This window comes from Neolamprologus multifasciatus, chromosome 1 (assembly GCF_963576455.1).
Source record: "Neolamprologus multifasciatus chromosome 1, fNeoMul1.2, whole genome shotgun sequence".
Lineage (NCBI taxonomy): Eukaryota > Metazoa > Chordata > Actinopteri > Cichliformes > Cichlidae > Neolamprologus > Neolamprologus multifasciatus.
Window position 1 is genome coordinate 6453773 of NC_140439.1, and position 25499 is coordinate 6479271.

General features: G+C 40.8%; 1 long non-coding RNA gene across 1 annotated transcript in view; it reads left to right on the forward strand.

The window, feature by feature from the left end:
* The first annotated feature begins 379 nt into the window (after positions 1-379).
* LOC146525225 (uncharacterized) overlaps positions 380-25499 on the forward strand; it is a 78337-nt gene continuing 53217 nt past the window's right edge. Inside the window, exon 1 of the long non-coding RNA XR_014875016.1 lies at positions 380-751. This is a non-coding gene — a long non-coding RNA (uncharacterized LOC146525225). The remainder of the gene's footprint in view (positions 752-25499) is intronic.

The following is a 25499-nucleotide window of genomic DNA, read 5'->3' on the forward strand; positions in this document are numbered from 1 at the left end:
AACTTCACACCCTCTGCTCACCACGCAGGTCCTGCAGTAACAATCCAGCAAGTCTACTAGTTACTAGGGATTCAAGTAATATGTATGCAAATATGTCAAATAGTGCTGTTTTTCTTAGCTTTTTGCATATTTGTCACATTTAAAAGTTCAGTTTTTTCACTTTGCCTCTTTACAAGTCTTTAAGTCTGACGTTATCAGCTGTTTCCGGGTCCAACCTCCGCTTCACGTCCCAAAAACAATCGAACTCTGCGGCATCACAGAGTTACAAACTGTCTAAATTCTTCCATCTTTAATAAAATGATCAGTGTTGCTGCTCTACCAGGTGTAACACTTAACTTTAACGTCCAGGCATCCCTGAAAACAGGATTTATGAAAGTTAGCTCGCTAGCTTCACCCAAACATAATATACCATTTTCAGACTGAGGGATTTCTGAAAAAAATAAAACATAAAACCCTGCTATCACTTCCTCCATGAATGAAGACAGAAAACAGTGACAGGGTTGTAGGGTTACTGAAGTTGGGCTAGCTGGTATGTGCTACGTGGTGGCTAACTATGACAGCTATGGTTAGCATAATATAAACACATTAGCACAGCGAAGCTGGAGGATGAACGCTAACTTTTTTCCACTCGATAAAAGTTAACGTGAGTGTTCCCGATAGTTAGAGACAAATGTAATCGCATGGCAGGATGCTGTAAACGGACCAAACTTCAGTCAGGAGAACAACTGAGATAATCCATCCACAATACGAGGTTAGTCATTCATATACTGCTGCATGGGCTGGGCTGTAGTTACATCGTAAGGTTTTAAAAACTGAGCTTTAAAATGAATATGGGTAATAAAAATCAAGATCGGCCGACAGTGATCACGGTGTTTTTAGATTAGATTAGATTAGATAAAACTTAGATAAAACACAACAGCCTTAATAAACGCAGAGTAGTTTGGACTGGGAAGCAGGGTTCATATGTCATCACTGAAAGACCAGACACCACCACAGTTGATTTTAAACCAAGCGTCAGCTTGTGCTGCAAGTGCAGACATTGAGCTTAAATTCTGTAGTTATACTAAAAAGTATTACATACCAAGTTAATAATTATGTAAAAATAATTAAGCTAAAAATTTTGTTTCATGCGTATTCCATGGAAAATTAAGCAGACTGGAGATAGATGGAGTTGACTGCTGAATTTGCAGCTGAAAGCCATCAATAGAAGTCTGTAAAAGGGGGAGTGGCCAAAGAATGGCCAAGTCAGCAGTCTTAAAAACATGGAACCAAAACTCTTAACTCGATTAAGAAGACATTATCACAGCATCTAGGCAAGTCAAGAACACCCTCTAGGAGGCACGGGTATTGTTGACAAAGTCTCCAATCCAGAGATGGCTCGATGAATGTAAATATAGAAAGTCACAGTGAAAGATAGGAGCTGCATGAAAAGCTCAAAGCAGACATCTCACTAGAGAGAGCTAGCATGTGTTTCAATATAACTTGTAACACTAAGTTTTCTGCAGCTCACTACTAAATTAAATTCAAAACACAGCAGCGGTTGGCTCAAGGCACTTTATACTGGTAGGTAAAGACCCCACAATAATAAGCTGTCTATGTTTGTGCTTCCTATAAATTATTTTACATTTAAACATAGATTTTGAGACTAAAATAAACAATATCAGCAAGAAGCATGAATAAAGCAGTCCCCTCTTAAACACTCTTTGTATTACAGACATGTCGATACACACTAAAAAAGACACACCCATTCATGTCAATTTGCATTTAGAGAAGTGTGTTTTTAGCTGGAAGGTGTAACGCTCTCCAGCCCTAACTGACATGTCCGCTAAAATAAACAGTCTACACCCACTTTCAGCAGACAGCTGCTCTTCAGCTACACTGTGACGATGACTATAACCTGGTCATCTGACAGGAATATATAAGTATTATTTTTTGAGACATACAAGTAACTGTATTACTGGTTCTAAAATAAGTCAATATAATATGATACGATTTTAAAAATCGTATATTATGTGTTTACCATTATATTTGTGCAACACTAAAGAATCAACTGTAAGGGCTAAAGAGTTATCCGCAGTCTTAAAAAGCTAATATAAGTACTGTGGGTGTTTAGTATAAGATGCAAACTGACAAATCTGTCATGGATACAGTTATTTTTGGACTTTCCCTTTTACAACACAATGTTTGTAGATATCAATGAATCACGCAAATCGGATTCACTAAAGTTTGTTATGAGCAACTTACTACAACTGTGTGTAATTTAACACCCAAAAAAGATTGACTTATATTGGACAAAATGCTCCCAGCCAGGGAATACACATTTTTCTGAAGTAACTGCCTGGTAGTTGCCAACTGGTCTCGATGTCTGACTGACTACAACCTAACACAGCTAACACCTTTCTCCAGATAATTTCAGGAATCAGTACAACTAATAATAATAATAATCACCCAATACTCCACTACCACCTCTCATCAAAAAAGGATGTCCTTGGTGTATTTAGCTGCACTATACCCATAGCTGAAATGATAAACAACTTGACTTGAAAGCTGGCCTGTAATGTCATTTACAGCAGGTAAAATAAGTATTGGACACAGCAGTTATCTAAGTAAATACATTTGTAAAGGTGAAATTATCATCAAATGTGGGTAATAACTAGGGGTGGGGAAAAATGGATACTGTGTAGCATGGTGATATTTTGTTTGCTAATAATGTATCGATACAGGGACAGCAGAAATCGATATTTTGTTACAAAAAGGTTTTTGTGCTCTGACTTCAGAGCATGTTGATCCTTTTTCTGAGCAAGAATCCTGACATTCCTTCACTGTCCAAATGTGTTTAACTTTTTTATGGCAGCAATAAACATGACAGTTTACTTATTTTAATTTAAGACATGTTTTATTTTAATTAAGTTTAAAACTTTTTTATTTAATGTAAAATTATATTTTGTTTTAATTTACTTTCAAATTCTTCAGTTGCTGAAGGGGCTGCATAGTTTTCATAAACTGCATAGTTCAGAATAGCTATAATTGTACCAGATGGTTGATTCAGTTAAGTTGGACTAGACTGTAATACAAACCGTTCAGTTTGTCAACAATCAAACTGAAATGAGAGAAAGACTGAGTGTGAGACTTTGATATTAGAGAAAATGAATATTGATAAAGTTTACCTTTATGTACAGAATCTGAATATCGCAAAATATTTTAAAAAATTGCAATAATATCGTATCGTGGGATGTATGGTGATTCCCACCTCTAGTAATAACCCATCCAATCCACACATGCAAAGAAACAGATGTCCATGAATTAATCTGTGTGTAATAATGAGAAAGGACACTGAAAAAGCAAATAGGCTGGTTCTTATATAGTGATTTCTTACACGGAGCACTCAAAGTGCTTGCCTCATTCACACAAGCACTTTTACTTTATCTAACATTCACACACACAACCATACTCCGATGGATGCATCAGAGAGCAACTTGGGGTCATATGGCTCAAGAATATTTGGCATACAGAGCTGACCAAACTTATGGTTAGTAGGTGACCTGCTCCCCTCCTGAGCTACAGCCACCCCAGAAGTATTGAACACACGGAGAAAGGGAGGTGCAAAAAGGCATGGGAAGATATGACACCAACTGAAATCTATCAGTCATTAGAAAGAAATACTGCCACTTAGTGCAAATTGATATCAGCTGATTCAGTTCCAACTGATGGCCTATAAAAAGCTGTCTCATTACCAGAGTGCCACACAAGAAAAACTCCTGGTCAGTAAAACCAATGAGCTCTCTCAAGGCCTTTGTGACCTTTTTGTTGAAATCATACTGATTGTACCGATTACGGAAGAATTTCTAAACTACATAAGGTTCCAGTGAGCACGGTTGGGGCCGTAATCTGGAAGTGAAAAGAACATAATTTCACCTTAAATGGCTATAACAAGGGTCTCCCTGCAAGATTTCAAATGAAAAGAAAGAAGTGAAAAGAATCATCAGGAGAACTATCCAAGGACCAAGGACCAAGGAGCACAACAGAAAGAGCTGGAATCAGCAGGTACAATTGTTTAAAGACAATAAGTAATGCACTCAACCTTCATGGCCTGTATGCACGCTTACCGTGTGGGACTACATTGTTGAATAAAAGGCTTGTTAAAGCATCTTTAATGTTTCCCTGAACAACAAGTACAGAAACACATTATAGTCAGTGTCTACTAATATATGTAGTTCTACTGGCTTACCCTACAGTTTAGAGAAATCAAAAATCTTGTAAATAATGACTCATCACTCATTAAGACCTGTTTCCACTGATTTCTAGTCCAATTCTTTTGTGATTTGCCACACTAGAGCTCTTTCTTCCCGTTTCCTGCTTCTTTAAAAATTGCTTCATCACAGCCACATTGGGGATAGCCACAACCGGGAATCTTGTCGTCAGAGACATGATGTGGGGAAGGCGTTTAGCTGACTGCCCGACCATAGCAGAGGCAGTATACACATTTTGACCATTTTTGAAAGAGCACCTAGATTTTCATTGTCCAGTTTTATTTATCCACAAAGGCAGATGGCATAAGTAAACTAGTTAAACTAGAGGCATGTCTTACCAACATAAAAGCCTGGATGACCTCTAATTTCAGCTCTGGCCATTGTACTAAGTCCCAAAAATCTTAAAAACATAGACTGACCAAATATTTACTCTAGGGGTGGGCGATAGAAACGATATACGATAGAAACGATATAAATTTGGCCAACGATAGAGATTTTGACTATATCGCTCTATTGCGACAGCGCATGTTGATGATGTCATCAAGCTGCGCCTGTTTTGGTCGAAAGCATCGCAGCGGCTAAAACCAAAGAGAAAAGAAGATCAGACACCAGCGAGGGAGGATAAGAAGGACAGACGCAACAACATTGTCATCCCCTATGTACCCAACATTGTACGTAGCTTACCATTGCCAGTGTGTGAATGTGTGTGTGAATGGGTGAATGACTGAATGTAGTGTAAAGCGCTTTGGGGTCCTTAGGGACTGAGTAAAGTGCTATACAAATGCAGGCCATTTACCATTTATGTAGCTGGAGTATCAGAGAAACTCAGGAGAGTTTTCTCCAAGCATGACATCACGGTGCATTTCAGACCCAGCAACACACTCAGACAAAAACTGGTTCACCCGAAAGACAAAACGCCAAAACACAGACTTAACAATGTGGTGTTTGCTGTACAGCAGCAAGGAATGCCCAGACCTCTACATTGGAGAGACCAAACTTCACAAGCCAACACGTTCTCACTCCCAAAGCGTAACATTTTAGGCTAGGTGACAAATCGTCAACATATTACGTTTTCGGCTACCCACCACGTTCCTGAATGACGACCTCGGAAAAATGAGGAAATATGAGAACCCTATGGACTCAATCTACACATGTTCGCTCTTTTTCTTCAAATCACTTAGAAACACGCTATTTAACATAATTAAAGTCCTGGTTAAGATCAGGAAAAAGGTTATGGTTAGGGCTAGGGATAAGGTTAGGTTTAGGGCTGGAATACAGAGCTGGAACGTCTATTATCGCGGGAGCGTCATTGCACTGGATTTCAGCCATAACCCACCGCGTACCATAAGAACGCCGAAGGTCTCCTTTCGCGTTCCTCAGGAACGCCGCGGGACGTGACAAATCGTCGGCATGTTACGCCTCGGGAGTGAGAACGGGCTCCACAAGCGCATGGCACAACAGAGTAGAGCCACCTCCACAGGACAAGACTCAGCAGTCCATTTGCATCTAAAGAATAGAATAGAATAGAATAATCCTTTAATTGTCCCACAAGGGGAAATTTGGTTGTAACAGCAGCCAAAAAGACAAATATACAAACAAACAGGACACAGAACAGAAACATACACAATTTTTCTTACATATTTACATCAAGGACAATGGTTAATATAAACAGAGAGAACTGTACAGTTATTAAATTAAATAAAAATAATTACAGGTAAGAGGCAAACCAGGTTGTAGTGCGAATTGGTTAATTAACTTATTGCAGTTACAGCACAGATGTAAACATCCATGTTTGTTGGGAGCAGATTGTGCAGTCTGACACCTGCAGGGAGGAAGGACCTGCAGCTCCTTCATGCATCGAGGATGCAGCAGTCTGTCACTGAAGCAGCTCTGCAGCAACATCTACATGCATGGGCTGGGAGACTCTGTCCATCAAAGATGTTACTTTGGCCAGAGTCCTTCTGTCTCCACCACCTGCACTGGGTCCAGGGTGCATCCCAGAACAGAGCTGGCCTTCCTGATGAGTTTGTCCAACCTCTTCCTCTCAGCTGCCGATAAACTGCTGCTCCAACACACCACACTGTAAAAAATGACAGATGCCACCACAGAGTCATAGAAGGATAAAGGTCACTCTTTCGAGGATGCCAATGTTCACATTTTGGACAGAGAGGACAGATGGTTTGAAAGAGGAGTGAAAGAAGCATCTATGTCCACTGTGAGCGACCATCTTTGAACAGAGGCGGTGGTTTACGACACCAACTCTCTGCCATCTATAATCCAGTTTTGAGTTCCCTCCCCAGACGCCTTAACGCCCACTCACATCCTGGGACATCTGACCTCAGGAAATCACATGATAGGGTGGGGCCAGGTTTCACAATGAGCTCACCTGAAACTCTGGCTGATTGGGACCCACACCCAGTTCCACACCTTGGCTCAGGCGATTAGAGGATCATCAGGGGTCCTTTTGTCCCTCTGTGGGGGGATACTCCCACTAGGTTTATATCTGGGACTCTCCACCATTTGACCTTAGAACTGAAGAAGCTTCTCGGATGAAGGTGAAACATCTTCAAGTAACTTAAAGAAGTCCAGACGCTTTTCTTTACAAGCTCCTTTGACAGCATTAACAATTAACTTATCCTGTTTTTTCAGCATTGTCTGCATTACTGAACCTGGTGATGGGTGTCTAGCAAAGTGAGTGTGTTTGCTGCCATTAGCAAAGCACTGCTGATTATTGTGTCCCATGTTACAGCAAATACAGGGAGAGGTCTGTACTCAACATCCCCTCAGAACTCCATCACCAGCTAACGAGGCTAGCTGCTAGGCCACGCCAGGCTCTCCCACCAGCTAACGAGGCTAGCTGCTAGGCCACGCCGGGTACCAACACTAACCAGCAAGGCTGGCTGGCAGGCCGAGCCTCGCTCCACCAACAGCCAGCGAGGTTAACTGCAGTGTTGCGTGAAAGCGCATATCGCTTTTACTCTCAACAAGCAGCGGGTGCTGTAACGCAGTCAGTTCTTCTTTTACTCTTATGCTGTTTTGTGGATCAGGTTTAAAACTACTTATAAACACACACACACCCAAAGTAACTCCACCAGAGTGCCTATTTCGGGTCACTTTTGCCGGTCCAAGCCCGGGTAAAGGAGCAGGGTTGGAATTGTGACATTACAAAAAACAATAATTGCTAAAAGAAATTTAATTTGTAGTTCTAAATAAACTCTAAATGCATTTAGGACGTTTTTTGCTCACTTTATGTCTCTTCCACGATGTTATTTTTCTCTCCAACAACGTAGGTTACAATTACATTAGCATGACCAATTATGCAAATTAGGTGATGACATCATTTAGCGACTTCTAGCGACTTTTAGGACAACCAATAGTGATTTTCCTTACTGAGGAGTTGGCAACACTGGTTAACTGCCAGGACAGGCCGGGTTTCCCTCAAGGAGCTTCGCAACCAGCGGGCCTTAACGCCGATAAGATGCCGCCTAAGAGGAGCAACGTTAACGAGGAGGAACTGGAGGACATAAAGAAACACAAAAAATGGTGTTTTAGTTCTTTTTTGTGGTTTTTTTGTTTGTTTGTTTGTTTGTTTTTCCATAACTTCTGCAAATTTACACATTCTGTATTTTTCATATGAAAGAAACTATACTGTGGTGGGGCTTGATTATTTCTTGTTTTTGATGTATGTATGTTTGTTTTGCTTTATTTTGTTTCATATGTTGTTTGTTTAATTTAAGACTAAAAGAAAATTAAATGAATGAGAGGTAAAACTACTCCTTTTCAAACAAATAATGGAACGGTATTTTGTAATGATTGTGAAAGCACGTTTGAAATGTTTGAAATAAAACGAACTGAACTGAAGAACCATAGAGGAGAAGTAAGACAATGCTTTTCCCGTGACACCAAAGACCTCGAGTATTGTGGTTATCTTGTCTGATATTTAAATGCTTTCATGTCTTTCCTCTTCTTCCTCATCAGCACTCATTTGTTACCAGGGGGCAAGCAAAGGAAAGGAGGAAAGCAAAGAGGACATAAGTAAATATAGGAAAGACAGTTGTTTGTTTATATGTTCATAAAAGAACAATAGTGAAAGAGTGAGTTTACATGCATTCATGCATTAATCTTGTTTATCACAAGATACCTAACCTTAGTCACATGACTATGACTTTACACCACAATACAAAATACAGTCTCGTATGGTTTGCTTAGTTATTTTAGCACTTGAACAGTTGAGTCTCTGTCATGTGTGCAGGCAGGATAGGAACAATGATGGACCCAAAAGTGCAGACTCAAAATAAAGATTTATTACTAAATGACAAAAACATAAAAACTGGGTAAACTGGGAATACAGAAACTAAACTGGCAGGCAGATGGAACACACAGCGTTGGACGATGGAGATCACGACACAGACAAAGGAAAACACAGGACTTAAATACACAGAGGGAGAGTGAATGAGAGACAGGAGGGAAACACAGCTGGGATAAATTAGGGCTAATGAGACATTAACATGAGACACAAAGTAAAACAGGAAACAACACAGAGACGCAGACTTGATATAAGGGGATATAGCTGACAGGGGAGACAGAGCAACTATAGAACAAGAGACATAAACCATAAGACAGAACAACAAAGAAACCAAAAGACTAGAAATGATGAAAAATATCAAAATCAAAGTTCAGTAATAATGAAAACTTGACCCAGGTCTCCTAACAGTTACAGAGCTGTGACCTTCTGATGAAAAATGTCTGAAATACAGAGTCATTAAATTCAGGAAATGTTCATATCCGGTTATAATCTAAAGCTGAAAAACAAACTATACGCACTGGTGCATATATAGCCAGTGTTGGGGAGTAACGGAATAAAAAACAAAACATGAGTAACTGTATTCTGTTACAGTTGCCGTTTAAATAGGTGATATTCAGAATAGAGTTACTTTGTTTTTTATTTATTTTATTTTATTTAGAAAGAGGGGCAATACATATTAATGAACATTTTAACAAATGTAAATATGCCAGATTATAGCTAATGGGCTAATTTCCATCTGCAGACCCTCTGGCAGGTTGGTGATGAACACAAGTTAGTAAAAACAATTCAATTCAATTCAATTCAATTCAATTTTATTTATATAGCGCCAAATCACAACAAATGTCGCCTCAAGGCGCTTCATAGATACAGAGAAAAACCCAACAATCATATGACCCCCTTTGAGCAGCACTTTGGCGACAGTGGGAAGGAAAAACTCCCTTTTAACAGGAAGAAACCACCAGCAGAACCAGGCTCAGGGAGGGGCGGGGCCATCTGCTGCTGTTGGGGTGAGAGAAGGAAGACAGGATAAAGACATGCTGTGGAAGAGAGACAGAGGTTAATAACAGATATGATTCAACACAGAGAGGTCTGTTAACACATAGTGAGTGAGAAAGGTGACTGGAAAGGAAACACCCAGTGCATCATGGGAATCCCCGGCAGCCTACATCTATTGCAGCATAACTAAGGGAGGATTCAGGGTCACCTGGTCCAGCCCTAACTATATGCTTTAGCAAAAAGGAAAGTTTTAAGCCTAATCTTGAAAGTAGAGATAGTGTCTGTCTCCTGAATCCAAACTGGAAGCTGGTTCCACAGAAGAGGGGCCTGAAAACTGAAGGCTCTGCCTCCCATTCTACTTTTAAATACTCTAGGAACAACAAGTAGGCCTGCAGAGCGGGAGCGAAGTGCTCTAATAGGGTGATATGGTACTACAAGGTCATTAAGATAAGATGGGGCCTGATTATTTAAGACCTTGTATGTGAGGAGCAGGATTTTGAATTCTGGATTTAACAGGAAGCCAAAACAGGAGAAATCTGCTCTCTCTTTCTAGTCCTTGTCAGGACTCTTGCTGCAGCATTTTGGATTAGCTGAAGGCTTTTCAGGGAGTTTTTAGGACTTCCTGATAATAATGAATCACAGTCGTCCAGCCTGGAAGTAATAAATGCATGAACTAGTTTTTCAGCGTCACTCTGAGACAGGATATTTCAAAACATAGAGACACTATTTACAGATCATGTGACAAGGACAAAAACAGTGATCACATTACACTAGAACAAACAATGACAAGAAGAGTGGACAACAGAGGACAATATACATAACAACAACGGAAACACTCAAACAATCAATTATATTGCACAAACCCCAGTATTACACATGCCCTGACTGTCCTGTTATTGCACTGACCCATTACACTAATAGTTGTTTCCTTTTTTATAATACCCTACCTCTTTTTCATGTCCAATATAAAGCATGATTATTAAACATAATCACATGTTTGTGTGTCCCTCAGCCGCCCTTTTAAGTGATTCTTAAAGATGGGGAGAGTTGTATTCCAGAAGCTCACTCCCTGATATGTGCTGTGAAAAGGTGGTCCGTCTAAATGCCAATTCACAATCACCTCTAACAGTGGCTCGAGTCAGTCGAGACCCGGCCTCACGGCTAGACAGTTACTTTGTTGAAATAAATGGAACACACAGCGATCATGTTTCATATGTTAGACTATCCCGTCTATATCACTTCTCCAATTTTGGTGATTAATTGCAGTCAGGCACAAGATTAATGCATGATCTGATATCCTCGTGTTGGTGTTGTTCCCAGATCATCATACTAAAGGTTGTTCCAGGATCAACATTGCAAGTGACCAATCAGAATGTTGTGATGTCATACTTTTGCGACTTCGGGAAAAACCGGCGTAAAACAAAAAACTGTACTTAAGCTGCGAGAAACCGCCTTTGTCCGCCGATCAACGGACCCTGACCCTTTAATAAACGCTAAGCAGAATTGATTTTGTCCTTGCAACATTGGAATTTCATAAATGCACGAATGGGTTGGTGCGCAAAAGAATAACGTCACAATAATGTGATTGGTCACTTGCAATGTTGAACCTGGATGAAGTGGAGACCTGTGGAAAGATGTATGGTTTTCAAAAGAATTAGGTCTGTCATTATAGTGCTGTATACACTGCAAAGCTGCAGATGTTTGGCAAGAAGATTTGATCACACTGGAGATGTTTTTTACTAACTCTTGTAGAAAAATGAAATCTTGTCATTCATATCCCGCACAAACAGTTTGCAATGAATGCCAGATTAAGTTTAAAATAAGAACTCGTGCAAGGCTAAGCGGAGCTCGCCAATAGATCCTCCTGTTTGGCTGTTACTCTGGGGAATGACGAGAAAGACAGTGATGGAAGCGTGACTGGAGCTGCGATGTAGCCTCTAATCTCTCCATGGCTGTCCTGAGAAGCCAAACACCTCAGTCTGGCTGCAAAAAAGATGAAATACGCCCCTTCCAACCACAGGGGAGGGAGTTGGATGAAGCTAGCTTCCAAAAGCTGGGCATACACTGTGCAATTTTTGGCCCATTTTGAGACGATTTTTCAGTCGCGCAACCGTTTTGGAGATCGGCCCGAGTTTTGCCTTAATCGAGTGTGCATGGCAGTGCAACGTGTGATCTGGACACAAGAGATGGAGGCACAACTTGTAGAACTTTGGCTCATCCGAGTACGTAAGCGTAGAGCTGCCACCCAGGCAAAAGAAAAATAGAGCTATATCACGTTATAACATGAAATGTTTATTGTTCTAACAATATACTTTTCATGTTAGTGCAATATACCTTTCACGTTTGAACAATATAATATCACGTTAGTACAATATTCATAATTACCATGTTCATACAATATAATATTTATATTGTGTATACACACACACATATATATATATATATATATATATATATACATACACACATATATATATACACACACATATGTGTATATATATATATATATATATATATATATACACACACATATATACACACACATATATGTGTGTGTATATATGTGTGGCCTCACAAAATTATCACGACTACAACAACCATGAAAAGAGTTGGATGGACATTGCTGCTCAATTGCAACTGCCTGGTCAATGTTTTCTATTAGTAATTTAGCAAAGTTGATGGTGGTGGTTTGTGTGTGTCTGTGTGAGTGAAAGACAGAGGGAGAGCGGGAGACAGATTGTATGATAAGCTTCATGTTATGGACGCACTGTGTGTCGCATCAGAGCATCAGCCCGTATAGTGTGAGACCTGCATCGTGACCTATGAACTTCTAACCTCTGCGATTTAATTGCACAGTTTGAGCAGGAGCTGAATAACGCGACTGAAAAAAATCGCAGTGTTTGTCCAGCTTAATGCAGACTGTTTAAACTAAACAAGCTGCTGTTTCACATAATAAACCCTGTCAGCCGCAGTATTGCTTCTGTTTTAACAGTTAAAGCAGTAGAGACGAGCTGTTTGCATGTGCGTGGAACTCTAGCGTCATTAACCAGGCTAGCTGTTAGCTTATAGCTCACGCTAACTAACCAGCGAGCAGCTAAAAGGACAGCCGAAGCTGCACAAAACACCCACAAACTTATCTCACTACAACGTAGCGCCGAAAACATGACTCGCAGCTCGAGCTCGACACAGCTGCTGTAACATCAGACTGACATCCAGCTAACCACAGCTAAAAGATGTTTAGAGAAAACTTACCGTTTCCTCAGGTTACACGAGCTGAGTTTTTTCACGCTGAAAAGTTGTTGTTTTGGCTCTCACTGAAGACACCGACGCTGAAGACATAGCTGTTCTTTGGTGCTGCTTTTAAGTAAAACATTCTTTGTATGTGAGGCCAAAGGTGTTCATCCTCTTCAGCTTGAGCGTAGACGACTGGCTCTGCCATGTTTTCATGTGTTTCTTCTTTCCGTGTGTCGCTACTTTGAAACGCTTGGGCCGCTCTGCCCGCCACAGTTTCAAACTGGTCATGTGACTGCATGACCACATCTTGGTAAAAAAGTTACCGGAAACTCCACTGGCGGCATGTTATCTAATGTGTTAAACTAATTTTTTTTTTTTTTTTTAAAAAGTCGAATTTTGCAAATGTAGCGGAGTAAAAGTACCGTTTCTTCCTCACAAATGTACTCAAGTAAAAGTACAAAGTATCGTGCAAAAAAGGTACTTTAAAAGTACTTTTTCTTTCAAAACCTTACTCAAGTAAATGTAACGGAGTAAATGTAACTCGTCACTACACACCTCTGGATTCAGGTGAGGAATGGGACCAGGGGCATGCTTTTTGAGGGTTTTTTTTCTCTTTGTGGCATTAACGGGGAGGTGTGCTGTATGAAAATGTTCCCCAGGACAACAGTGTCAGAATACTGTAGTAGAGATTAAGTACAGGGACTGGTGTATGGTATGTGCTTTATGTTCTTTGGTTTCCTAAAAATCCAGCCTGGAAATTAAAAACCCTCTACTCCCCACACTTAAAACACTAAACGATCATTGTATCTTATCAATGGACTCTCAGAGTGCAGGCTGACTTGTGGGACCTAGTATTTGCAAAAGCAGAACACGAGGCAGAACCCCTGTGCTGTGGAAGCATCCCCCAGTTTGGTTTCCAGATGCAAATACCCTCTTTGGAATAATTAACTTTATACAGGTTGGATCAAGTGACCCTGAATCAGCCCTGAGCTTTGCTGCTATAGGCTCAGGTTGTTGTGTGACCTGACACACACTACCAATCAAAAGTTTGGACACACTGTCACGTTGATGGTTTTTCTTAATTTTCATGATGATTTACACTTTAGATTCTCACTGAAGGCATCATAACTACGATTGAACACACATGGAACAAAAAAGTGTGAAAAACTCAAAACATGTTTTATATGTAGAGTCTTCAAACAGCCACGCCTTGCCTTCATTACTGCTTTGCACACTCTTGGCATTCTCTCGATGAACTTCACGAGGTCGTCACCTGAAATTGTTTTCCAACAGTCTTGATGGAGTTCACAGAGATGCTGAGCACTTGTTGGCCCTTTTGCCTTCATTCTGCGATCCATCTCATCCCAAACCATCTCCACTGGGTTTAGGTCAAGTGACTGTGGAGGCCAGGCCATCTGGCCCAGCACTCCATCATGCTCCTTTTTGGTCAAATAGCCCTCACACAGCCTGGAGGTGTGTTTCGGGTCATTGTCCTGTTGAAGAATAAATGATGGTCCAACTAAATGCAAACCGGATGAACCAGTGGTAGCCATGCTGGTTCAGTGTGCCTTCAGTTTTGAATAAATCCCAACAGTGTCACCAGCAAAGCACCCCCACACATCACGCCACCTTTTCTGCATCCCACAAAGACACAGCAGGTGGAACCAAAGATCTCAAATTTGGACTCATCGGACCAAAGCACAGATTTCCACTGGTCTAAAGTCCATTCCTTGTCTTTCTTGGCCCAAACAAATCTCTTCTGCTTGTTGCTTTTCCTTAGTTGTTGTTTCTTAGCCGCTATTTCAGCATAAAGGCCTGATTCGTGCAGTCTCCTCTGAACAGTTGATGTAGAGATGTGTCTGCTACTGGACCTCTGTGTGGCATTTATCTGGGCTCTATCTGAGGTGCTGTGATCTTGCGAGTTTTGAGGCTGGTGACTGATGAATTTATCCTCAATTGAATTGTCAAGAATCCCATACAAAGTAAGGACTAGGTTTTTCTTGGTCATTGATAAAAGTGGAAATGTAACCATATCTGCAGTTGTGTCACATTTGCTTAAGTGACTGGTTAGAAAGAGAATTGATTGAACTGCTGCCCTGTGCTTCATATAAAATATAAGAAGATGAATACATTTTAAAACTCAGAGTACCTCTGATGTGTGTGTGTGTGTCTAATGGGACCGGGGGGGCTACAAACAAAAGTTCTGAATAGCCTGGCTTTTTCCCTCCAAATAAAAGACAGCGACTGAGTGAAAGAGGGATGAATAGGAGAAAGCAAAGTAAGAGAGGAGGCTGTGTGCTGCTCCGGCATGCAGCTTGTGAATTACCACAGCAGATGGTGTCTGTGTGTGTGTGTGTTTAGCAGCACAAAGGGCCCAGGAAGTAGTGGATAACTGGTGTGTCGAGGCACAAGCGACAAGACCTCATGTCAATCATAGCCCTTTACTGCCCGTCTCACTGAGAAGCTGGACAGACTGCCTGCCGCCATCACTCACACGCTACACTGCCTGTCTCACTGCTTTCAGCTGTAATATAAATTTACAATGCTTTTTACACTGTGATCGTTGCACTTTATCTTACAATATAAAAAGCTTTCGAGCAACTGTTGTTGTGAATTGGGGCAGTATGAAGCAAAATGAATTGAATTGTCTCATGGCTGTGGCTCGAATGGTCGGAGTCAGAAGGTCAGTGGCTTAATTTTTACCTTCAGTCTGCATGCTGAAGTACACTGAACCCCGATTGGCATTCATTTGAGTGTGTGTGTGTGAAAAGTACAGATCAAAGTATAAATGCATGTGTGAATGGGTGAAGTAGTAGTAGTAGTAGTAGTAGTAGTAGTAAGCATAACCAGGTTCTTATATTTCCAATAATCACGTTTGCTTAAACAATGGAACAACATTTGCACAAGATTTAATGTATGCCACTATGTTTCTCTTCTTGGACGAATAATTCAGTTACATTTTATTCATATAGCGCCAAATCGTAACAATAGTCACCTTAAGGTGCTTTATGTTGTAAGATAAACCCAATCAAACAACCCCACTTTTGAGCAAGCACTTTGCAGCAAAAACAGGAAAAACTCCCTTTAACAGGTAGAAACCCCACAGAACCAGGCTCAGGGAGGAGTGGCCATCTGCCACAACTGGTTGTGAGTGAGGTGAGGAAGACAGGAAGATTCCACCAGCAGCTTTTCCTTCCCACTGTTGCCATTGCTCGCTTGGGTAAGCACTTGGGGGTCGTGTGATTGTTGATTGGGTTTTCTCTGTATTGTAGTGCAGTGTGTTTTTATCCACTGGAAAGTTTCTCATCTTCTTATTCATCCAGATTCATCAGTTTCCACACACTTCAATTTTTTTCTTTGGCAGTTCCTGTTTTCTATATTCATCTGAAAGTGATGGCATTCATAGTCCATCTAAAACCCAAACCGTTTTTCCAGGTCTGTTCCTTATATTCTAAAACTGAGCCCTGAAGTCCCAGTTCAATCAAATCTCGTAACATCTTTGGTAATAATTTTTGTCACAGTCATTTGTCAGCCCAATAATAAAGCTCTTAGATTACTACTACTAACTACTAATAATTAGTAATGCTGGAGCTTTGCATTCCTATACACACTAAGTTATGTTCCTTGTCCCTAAGTGTGCATGGACTAAATAATATCTTCCACCCTCCTACACACCTATACTTGGGCACCTCCAATCCATATGTCCAAGAAAATGTCCTTTTGTATTGTGGTCTTCCAGTGTGCACAAAGTCACAATCCAAAGAGCAATTTGCTCATTTCTGCTCATCTTTTCTAACAACAATCATGTAACACATTTTAATCACAACACCTGCGAAATCTTGAAGTTATAGTTTCGTTTTTTTCGTATTATTCTTACAATTATCACCTATCGATGCTGTTTTTAGCTGAATAATTATGTTTTTCTTGTTTTCTTTTGGTTTCACACTGCACAGAAGAACAGTGTACGTTTGTGCATAATGCAGTTTCTTACAGTTAATTTGTTTCAGCCCTCCACACATGGTTATATTCCTCCCACTGTTTGCAGATGAGGCTTTTATCAGATGGATAACAGACAGTGACTATGACACACTGTTGCATGTGTGTCATGTTTCTTGCACGGCCTTCTTGGGTGGTAAACCCTCCTACACAACAGCTGGCCATGCCTGCCTCGGTGGGCAGAGTAGCAAAACAACTCGGTGTGCTCTGCTAGACAAAACAGTTGATGCAGAATGTTAATATGTAATTGCAGCTGCTGGATTGGACCAGTGGTTTCCAATCAAATGCCACCAAATACTCCTGACCATACAGATTTGCAGTATTTCATTCCAGTGAAGTGGGGAACCTTTAAATTCAGTATTATCCATCCGTTTCAGTCAGCTGAGAATACCCAGAGCAATGATTTCATTCATTTCAACTCATTTGATTTTGTATAATTCTAGTTCACAGCAACAGTGATCTCAAGGTGCCAAAGTTACTCAGCTGTTCTTCATGATGTCTGAGTCCATTTCCACTGGTGTTGACAGTGCACAGCAGTAAAGACGATGCCATGTCGTACGCACGTTTTTGCCAAACTTATAGTTTGCACAAAAAAATGCTTTTCACATTATACACAGGTACATTTAAAATGTGGATATTTCCTTTTTTCTAATGGGTCGACTTTTAGCACCTTTGACTGCCGCTCATGATAATGCACTTGGAATAGTTTTTAGAAAGAATCATCCATGTAGCAATTCATCACATCATTGAGATTTAACAATGAAAGCCTTATCAAACATAAAATGAAAAGAGCACTTTATATTTGAGGTTAGTGATGGGATTTAGAGTAGCCGCGGGTTTACATCAGTGGAAAAAGTCTCTGCTTGTGGGGTTTTTGCTGACCTACCACTTTGTGGAACTTCTCTTTGCTCTAAATAAACACAATTCAAGGATAACCTAATGTGTGATTATAGCAATATAATTTCATGGTTGTAGATCCTTGTGTAAATAAACAGAAAACTAATTTCCTAGCACTGACAAATCCCGCCTGCACTAATATGCATGGAATGTCAACAGTCATTTTTCCATATTATCTCCTTCATGTTTCTTCAAGTCTCTTCCCTTCTTGCCTCCCTCTCTGCTTCTTTTTTGAAAAACAGAGGGAGGGACTTAATTACCATTCCAGTTACCACTCATTCCTGCTGCAATAATATCCCAGTGAAAACAATTATACAGATAGTACAGACTCTAACAGAACCCGACTGTGAGAAACCTTTCACCTAATCTTAATATGTCAATAGCAGACAAGCAGGAAACCTAATCATTTAAACACTTCAGTTATCAAACACAAAAATAACATTTAAACAGTAATACTAAAATGAAACATCTGGAGGACAGCTGTTTAAACTCTGACCTAATTTTCGACTATATTTCTCTTTCAAAATACACATTGAGGTGACTTTAATGCTGAATTTCACACTGAAAGTTGCTACAATGAGTCTTCACTTACTTGGGGAAGTGAAGACTTTAAGCTACCTTTTATTTATTTTTAGATCATGTAATCGGATCTTAAAGCACTGTTACGCTAAACATTTTTGCTTTTCTGCAGTGAGCTCTATAGACACTCTATAGGCTCCTTTTTCCTTTTATCTAACTATTCATTTGTAATTTTTTTACAAGTGCAATGAATGAAAAAATAAGAATAAAAGGACAGAGCTCAAGTGGAAAAGTACAACAGGTCTCCAAACACATACAGGAAACAAACAGCACCTGAAAGGACAAAACATGGATAAACAACCCAACAATATTTTTTTGGTGTGTGTGTGTGTGTGTTTATCACAACATGTACTTGGTAATGAGGGTGACAAGCTGCAATGACACCTCTGTCAGAAACACCACCAGGGCAGAGACAGAGGAGACCTGGACCATCACATCTCGATGACAACAACATGCCTACCCCAGTCGGAGAAGGATCGAACCCTCATGACCAAAGGGCAAGTGCCCCAGAGAACCAGAGGCAGCGGCAAGCTAGCCATCTCATTTCAGTATCTCAGGGAAGCAGAGTTGTATTTAACCATATTTTTGTCCAGAAATTTCAATCTGGATTGGAAAGATCTCCCTGCCATACTCTAACTGGAAAGTGAATCATCATTTTTAGCAATAACACATATTTTTGATAACAGTTTGGGCTATAGAGATTTAAATATTTTGTTACCCAATTATAGGAACTTCTAATGTTACGTTCCCCTATAAAAGTCCAGGGGATGAGGGAAAGTAACAATAGGTTACGTTACCCAGCTAATTGGGTATTTTTTCTATATGACTTCAACTGCTGTATTTCAAGCTATTTTATTGTTGCTAATTCCATATTTAGATACAAGTTCTTGAAATAAAGTAAAGTTTCTGTCTTGAATAACATGTAACATAGATTTTCTATCGCTTTCTCATACCATTGTGGAAAAAAACAACCCTTATTTCTATCCAAACACTATGCACTAAAAATCTGCCATTTACAAATACGAGTTTAAAGAATTTCTACAACTATCCATTTGGCACATTTTGAGGGACTCAGTGATGTAATAGTAGACTGTTATTGCCCTGCTACACCTAAAAAGTAGGGGTGCAACGATACTCGTATCGATATTGAACCGTTCGATACAGTGCTTTCGGTTCGGTACGCATATGTATCGAACAATACAAAATTTTTAATTTATTTTATCAACTTTCCTTCTGGCGGTGCTGTCTGTCTTGAGCGTTCAGTGGATCTGCGCTCGACAGTGCAGCCTAGGCGGAGTAGTCGAACACAGATTCACTGAGCGCAGGGCAAGCTAGCAGACAGAAGTTAAGCTCTCCTTGCAACATGGCAAATTGAACCTCCCCCACCCTCATTCAGATCTGGCGTTTGGAACTATTTTGGTTTTCATGTGACGTATGACCCTGAAGGTAAGCGCGTCATGGACTAAAGTAAAACAGTATGTTGGATGTGCCAGCAATGCTCAATTACATGGCTGGGAACTAGTGTGTTAGCGCAGTTAGCTCGTTAACGTGTTGGCCGTCCAGCCCCACGCACAGGGCGATCTGCGGTAGCTCGTTAACGGAGATTTGCCGTGTTGTGGCGTTAACGTCATTTCAGATTAACGCTGACAGCACTAGTGGGAACACAACGAATATGACTGCACATTTACTCCGACATCATCCTAGTGCAAAGACAAGTGGAAGCAGACAAAAACAACAAGCACGCATGCTACAAACTTTACCCGAGTCATTTAGACAGCCGTTAGCACATGATTCTCCTTATGGGGACCTGATATGTTTAATATGCTGCTGAGAATATAGCCCAGAAGAAGCGTATAGTATAGCTTTTATTTTGGAAAGAGACATTTCTCTGTAATAAACTCTCTTTTCCAAAGATGAGTGATTCCTCAATCAGATACAGGGCTCGCAAAATCGCTAGCCCGACGTCCGGGGGCTAGCGATTTTTCCAGTCGGGCTGCCCTGCCTTGCCCGTCGGCCTATCGTAGGAAGGAAAAATCTATGTCAATGCTTTTGCATTCTTTCGGAAATGTAGCTGGGTAATTATGTCATTGGCATCGGTGAGCCACTGTCAAAATGTGACATATTGAAATCGCGTTTGAATTTGCTCTTGTTTTTTGCTTTCACTTTGCAATCGCGTGAACTGTGTATAGAGAGCGACAGCACTGATTGGTGAGTGATGATAATTTGCGCACCAATTCCTCTGACATCATCTTATCAATCGTTAGCTTACTATGCAAACATGACAAGTGAAATCTCCCGCAGCTTAAACATGTGAGAGGTTGATCGCGCAGAGAATCGCTGAGCGTTATGTGAGTGCGCGTGTAAAAGCAGCAGGATATATATTTTAGTTCTGCTGAGCCAAATAAGACAGGTCAGGGTGAAGAAGTGACAGCCAAAGAAAAGCTTACCACAAAATGGAAAAGTTATGACAAATCAGACTATAAGGCAAAAAGAAAGTGCAGCTTTATGGTTTCATGGACAAAAGAATTTCTGTGGCTGCAATATGACGAGCTAAATAACCAGGGCTGCACATAAGTGGTCCGCAGGTGCGCATTCGCTGTCAAAATAAAAAACGCGCACAAGATAAGAAGTTGCAACGCGTGTTTGCGTACATAAGATTTTCTGGAGGAGGACAGACATTTGTTTAGAACTTTTAAAGATGTTGAAGAAGCTCCTTTAAGCAATTACTGTGATGTTCCTCCACCTCCAAAGAAATGTCAGAAGGAGTCCGAACCGCAAAAGAGGCGCCTATTCTTGGAAAAGTGGTTGCAGGAGGTGAGCTGGCTTCAAACAAATGATGAACACACAGAGATGTGGTGCAGAATGTGCCGTGAAAATTTAATAAATGACAAATTAATAAAAAGGCATGAACATTTTTTTTGTATCAAAAAAATATCGAACCGTGACACCAAAGTATCGAACCGAACCGAACCGTGAATTTTGTGTATCGTTACACCCCTACTAAAAAGTAGGTGCAGATCAAAGGTTTAAGACCACATGCCTTTAAAAGGCCAGATCTGTGCAAAAATATGGATTCATTGTCATTTTCTGTCAGGTAGTCACACTGTCATGAAGTTCAGATGGTAAAAGCAAAAAAACTTTCCCTTTTTGAATGTAGTCGGGTTGTTGAACTGCATAAGCAGGGTCTCTCGCAGCACGCCATTGCTGCTGAGGTGGGACGCAGTAAGACAGTCATTTGGAATTTCTTAGATGATCTTGAGGATTATGGGGGGGAAAAGTCAGATGGAAGACCGAAAAAAAAAATGTCACCAGCACTGCCCAGGATCCAATTGGCTGTCTGTCAAGACACTGGACGACCCTTGACCCAAATTAAGGCCGTTACTGGTGCTGACTGCAGCCAAATAACCATCAGTCAGCATCTGAGACTGGAGGGCTTCAAAAACAAAAAAACGTCTTCAAAGGCCTCGTCTTCTTGAACGCCACAGAACTGACCATTTGGACTTTGCAAGGGACCACCAGACATGCGACATTGAAAGGTGGAAGGAAGTTTTATTCTCTGATGAGAAAGAAATTTAACATTCATGGTCCTGATGGTTTCCAACGTTACTGGCATGACAAGCAAATCCCACTGGGATGTTTTCTACATGCCACAGTGGAGGGGGCGCCATAATGGTCTGGAGACAAGAGACGAAGAACATAAAACCTTGAACATGAGAAAAACCTGAACATGAGAAAACATGGAGGCATGGAAACATGACGTGAACTCAACAGACAGAGTGAATGAGAACTCACAGACTATATACAGACAGGGAGGGGTAAGTGGAAATACATGAGGAAACAGCTGATACAAATGAACATGATGCCACAAGGGAAGCAAAACTAAACACATTGAACAAGGAACACGAGACTGTCAAAATAAAACAGGAAGCACGCAGACTAAGACGCACAGAGCTGAAATGGTGATAGTTAAGGAGAGGATGAGAGGGGGAGCGAGGGAACTGGAGAACGTGGATAAACATGACAGATAGATGAACACGAAGAGGAGAGGCATTGCAACACCAAAACACAAACACAGAGAAGGGCACACAGGACAGAGACACAAGGGGGACCTAAATGACCAGGAAATTACACATGGCAAACAGGGGAGACCAAACGAAACACAAGGAGGGGAAACATGTAAACAAAAGGGGAGACAAAGACATCACTGAAACACACAGAGGGCAAGGGAGACTTAAACACAGGCAGTGTTGGGGAGTAACAGAGTACATGTACCAGTGTTACACATTTAAAATACAAAACGTGTAACTGTATTCTGTTACCGTTTAAATAGGTGATAATTAGAATACGGTTACTTTGTTGAAATAAATGGATTACACGGCGGTCTTTTCCTGTTTGATATGTTAGGCTATCCCCCCGTCGCTACCCGATCCGTACTGGAAACCCGATCGGTACCCCGCATGCGCAAATCTTACGTCACTTCCTCTCTTTGCCAACATTGCAACATTCAATATATTTGAATGATACGGTTAGCGCCCAGTTAGCTCCTAGCATTTCTCAACAGCTCTGCCTCCTTTTCGACTACCGGGACATTTAAACAATGGATAATCTGTTTACAAACAAATTCATGCTTTTCTCCTCAACAGAGAGCGTCCCCCGATTGAACAACAGCGCCGTAAAATAAGAAGAATGGCGCCTAATTACAGAGTTAATAATACAGACTTTGTAATATCTCACGTGTAGATTCATCAGCCACATGAAGTGTTTACTGACAACTGACAGTGATAGCGGACATCATCATCACTATTCCAACAATCCTCTCCACACAGACAAGCATAAACACACTCGACTATCACTAAATCAAATTTAACACACGTTTGTAATGACGCTAATTCAGTTTACAATAGGGTTCATTCGCTCGGTCAGCAGGTGGCAGTATCCCCATACACTGGGGAGTAAACTGCCATTAAAAGAACAGAAGAAGAAGAAAACCCCTGCACATGCGCGGTACGGATTGGGTAGACCCGATTTGTACGGTCCGACTTTGCACATGCGCAGTAAGGATCGGGGAGTCCTGATCCGTAACTATCTTTTTATTTTTTGTTTTTGTCTACATTGTACTGAAATGCTTCATTATTGGAAACATTTTAAGAGATACTTATTATTCTTAACATCTCAACAGATACTCTGACCCGTAACTATCGTAAAACGCTTCGACTGGAAGTAGACACCTTTCGCGCATGCGGGGTACGGATCGGGTTTCCGGTACGGATCGGGTAGTGACACCCCCTCTAATTTTGGCAATTCCATGCATTGCCATGTGACAATGTGACAAGACCTGAGTCTGGGCTGGTTGTTCCCTTTTATAAGCACAGGTGCAGGTAATTAGTTGATCTCTTGTGTGAACCTGGAGCTGTGTGAATACCTGTCTAAGCAGTGCTATTTGCTTGATGTGGGTTCCATAGCCTTCTATTGGAGCGGTAGGTCACAGAACATGCTCCACTTGAGTTTTTGGTAAAGTTTTAACGTTATTTGTGCCCCTGTAGGAAGAAAACATTGTTTTATGCCTGTGGAGAAACTTGTAGTGGACTCTGCCACCACTTGCCGATACTTATTAGGGTGTGACCCTAACCTGGAGACAGGTAACTGAAAAACAGATATGAAGCAAAGTAGGAGGGATATTCCTTCTGAGGTAAACTGTTCAGTGTAGTGATGTCCCGTTTTAATTTACAGATTGCCAAGCTGCTCCTTTGCTGGGATGGATTTCTCAGCTGAGCCGAGGTCCTTACACACTGCTATTGTAATTTGTTTCAAAACTGGTTTAACTTGACAGCAGAGAGCTAAGGACTATTTTGAGGTTTGTGGTTGTTTATTTTGTTTATTTATTTGTATATTGCATTTCATTGTATCAGCAGGCACCAATTAGATTAGAACCTTGTGAACTGACTGTTTGCCTACTGCTAATTCCTATTGAAATAGCGTCAAAAACCTAAAGAAACATCTGGAAGTAAGCTCTTTTTTAAAAACTAACGTTAGCCTAATGCAGCTACCTTGTTTTAGCTGTGGTAGCTACCTGGGTTATGTGCCACTTCATTATCTTCAGTGTTTTATTGCTGTGTGATTCATTAGTATTACTGAAGGCTACTCGCCACCGAGTTAACGTTGTTAGCTGGTGTTAGCTGAGGTTAGTTCATATATGTGCATACTGTTAGACTTGATGGTGCAGCCTTACCTCCACCCTACTGTTACTCATTTTATATTAAGATTTAATAATCTCGTTGGTATTGGTATGGGGAGTAGCCTTCAGTAATAGTAATAAACCACACAGCAATAGTACATTAATGTAACTCTAACTCATAACAATATATTAAGTAATCCAAAGTATTTAGAATACTCACATTGAGTAATTTAACGGAATACATTACAAACTACATTTTGGGGCATGTATTCTGTAATCTGTAGTGGAATACATTTTAAAAGTAACCTTCCCAAAACTGAATACAGGGGACTTGACAGACTCGCAAACTGAAGATACGACACCATGACCATCATAATGGGGAAACACATGAAACTCAAAATGCTGAGTCAAAAGACGCAGCCAATGACAATCCCCAGACCGACTACAATAACAAAGGCAGGACAAAACAACAACCGTCCTCCCCCACTGGGTGATGGAGGTGATGGATCACAGGAGCCCAGAGAGATTGATCTAATGTGGCGGAAGAGGCTGTATCAGTTTTTCCTTCCCACCGCTGCACAGTGCTGCTCGTAGGGGGTCATTTGGGGCTGCCCCTGTTGCAAAGGAGATTTCAAAGGGGTCTTGTCAAAATTCATGGAATTATGTGAGTCAGATTTTGATCCATTGTGCAATACCAATACCATAATTCAGCATCACAATGACCCAAAACACACTGCACACAGTGGAACACTATCTATCATGGATTGGCCTCCCCACAGCCTGGACCTCAACATCATTGAAGCAGTGTAGGTGTCGAGGTCAGGACTCATACACAAAGGAATAAACTCAAAACGGCAGATTAATTGCTGTAGAAAACTCTAACATGAAATACAAGAAAACTAAACTAGAAACTCAAAACGTGAAGCTCAAACTAGAAAACAGAGAACCAGAACATTACCTACCTGGAGAGCCTAGAGAAGTACTCCTGAAAACTTCTTAAAGAAATTACAAGAGAGGTGCCTAAGTCAGTTTAACCCTTTAAAGCCGGTCAGAGCAGCACGCTCTG